Source organism: Ursus maritimus, unplaced genomic scaffold (genome assembly GCF_017311325.1).
Source record: "Ursus maritimus isolate PB19 unplaced genomic scaffold, ASM1731132v1 scaffold_5, whole genome shotgun sequence".
Taxonomy (NCBI): Eukaryota; Metazoa; Chordata; class Mammalia; order Carnivora; family Ursidae; genus Ursus; species Ursus maritimus.
The window spans coordinates 7,150,874-7,154,019 of NW_024426663.1; positions in this window are offsets into that span (position 1 = coordinate 7,150,874).

Below are 3,146 nucleotides of genomic sequence, written 5' to 3' on the forward strand. Positions count from 1 at the left end.
AGCCAAATGTACAAAAAGACAGAACGGATAAGAGATAATAGAAATAGACCCACAGAAGATCCAGAGACATTATTAAATATAAATGTGATTAATGCTTCAAAAAATTAAAGAATCACATGGAGAATTTTATCAGAGAGATTTTTATTAAATCATAAAACTAATCCAAAAACAGAAATTATAATAACTGAAAATATGTAACCAATCCATCGTATAAACAGGAAAGCAGTTATGATGTAACTAAATATTAGTTAACTAGACAACTGAATAAAATATTCAGACTGACACATGGAGAGTAAAAAGGAATAAATTACTCAAAAGTACCAGAGATGGACATAAGATTCAGCGAAATATCTTTTCTTCAATCAGCATCCCAGAAGTAAAGGAGAGAGAGAATGAAGCAGAATTGATATAGAATTGATATTTAAAGAAATAGAGGTGGATAATTTTCAAAAACTGATACACATAACACAAATAAGAGATTTAAGAAACATTAGAATTCCAAGCATCATGAATTCAATTAAAGTAATAACCACTGATGGTTAGTCCACTTAAAATTCAAGTTTAGAAAAAAAAAATTAAATCAGAAAAAATGAAAAAAAAAACATGTTTATTCGAACAGAAAACAATAAAGCTATGCTGATTATTCAACACAGTTAGAAACGAGAAAACAGTGGAGTGAAAAATTTAAAAGATAAAAGAAATAGCTCCTAGTCAAAAATTCTCTATTTGGTGAAAACTTCCTCAAAAGATGAAAATACAACAGAACTTAAAACAATAGGAGAAAATGTCTGTCAACAAATCCACAAAAATTGAGTTTTACAGGTGAAAGAAAAACAGTCCATGATGAAAGCATGGAGATACAAGAAGGAAAGAGTAGACGAGGGAGTTAAGATGGCGGAGGAGTAGGGGACCCCTTTTTCAGCCGGTCCCCTGAATTGAGCTGGATATATACCAGACCATCCTGAACATCCACGGAATCAGCCTGAGACGCAGAAAGATACATCTGGATCTCTACAAATGAACATCTCCAGCGCTGAGTATTGAGGTACGAAGCGGGGAGCCGTGAAGCCCCGCACAGATATCGGAAGATAAACGGAAGGTGGAGGGAGCCACCGCATTCAGGTGCCGGGAAGCGGTAGCCACCTGCACGGGGGAGCAGGCAGACTCATGGACGGCACCCGCGAGAGAGCGGACTGAGACTGTGAGCCGGGAGCATGTGCCACCAGACTGAAACGGACCTCCGGTGTGCTCACCGGAACCAGACTGAGACCGGGAGCTCCGGAAGCAAACGGGGGGTGGCTGGCGGTGTTAGAAACACAAAGGACAGAGATGCGCCGGCCCTGGAAGTGAGGGCTGGGACGCCGGGTGTGGGGCGCACATCCCGGGACGCTGCAGGGTTGAGCAGCACCAACAGTAACAGAGTTAAAGTGGCCAGAACATCAGTGGAGAACGGTCCGCGAACCCTCTGTTCTGACACAGAGGCTGAGATTCGGCCACTGCTGCTCTGACTCTCAGAAGAGGCACAGCAAACCGCCAGGGAAAGCCACCAGAGAACAAAAGCCTGGAAAGACCGGCTCACAGTGTGCCGACCCCCATCCCCCCTCACAGGGGACACGGAGACTCTACCCAAACAGGGTTGCCTGAGTACCGGTGTGGCAGGCCCCCTCTCCCAGAAGGCAGGCTGAAAAATCAAGAAGCCCACATCCCTAAGATCGCTATAAAACAAGGGCACACAGCCTGGGTCCCGGTCAATAATTTGGGCTCTGGACAACCCCGCAACCTCTCCTCATCAGAATGATGAGAAGGAGAAATCCCCGCCAGCAAAGAAAAGACAATGAGTCTGTGGCCTCTGCCACAGAACTAATGGATATGGATATAACCAAATTATCAGAAGTGGAATTCAGAGTAACGATGGTCAAGATGATTTGTAGACTTGAAAAAAGTATTAACGAAAATGTTAATGAGAATATAGAATCTCTAAGGGCGGAAATGAGAGTGAATTTGGCAGAAATTGAAAATTCTATGAGCCAAATGCAGTCAAAACTAGAGGCTCTGACGGCCAGGGTGAATGCGGCAGAAGAACATATCAGTGAATTGGAGGATGGGTTAGTAGAAAAAAAAGCTAAAATAGAATCTGGGCTAAAAAAAATCCATTCTCAAGAATGTAGGTTACGGGAGATCACTGACTCAATGAAACGTTCCAATGTCAGAATCAACGGCATCCCCGAGGGGGTGGAGAAAAACAGAGCTCTAGAAGAGATATTTGAACAAATTGTAGCTGAAAACTTCCCTAATCTAGCAGGAAACAAACATTCGCGGTTCAAGAGGTGAGAGGACTCTCTAAGCTCAACCACGACAAACCTACGCCACGTCACGTCATAATGCATTTCGCAAATATTAGATCCAAGGATACAGTATTGAAAGCGGCCAGGACAAAAAATTTCTCACGTACCAAGGCAAAGATATCAGAATTACGTCAGACCTATCTACACAGACCTGGAATGAGAGAAAGGGTTGGGGTGGCATTTTTAAAGCTCTTTAAGAGAAAAACATGCAGCCAAGGATGCTTTATCCAGCAAGGCTGTCATTCAGAATTGATGGAGAGATAAAGACCTTCCAGATAGCCAGTCATTGACCAATTCCATAACCAAGGAACCAGCCCTACAGGAGATATTAAGGGGAGTTCTATAAACGTAAAAAGGTCCCAAGAGTGATACAGAACAGAAAGTCACAATCTACAGAAACAAAGACTTTACGGGCAACATGGCAACATTAAAATCATATCTCTCAATAATCACTCTGAATGTGAATGGCCTAAATGCTCCCATAAAACACCACAGGGTTGCAGACTGGATAAAAAGACATGACCCATCCATTTGCTGTCTACAAGAGACTCATTTTGAACCTAAAGATACATTCAGACTGAAAGTAAAGGGATAGAATACCATCTTTCATGCCAATGGACCTCAAAAGAAAGCTGGGGTAGCAATTCTCATATCAGACAGTTTGGATTTTAAACTAAAGACTATAGTTAGAGACACAGAAGGGCACTATATTATTCTTAAAGGATGTATCCAACAAGTGGATATGACAATTATAAATATCTATGCCCCCAACAGGGGAGCAGCAAGATACACAAGCCAACT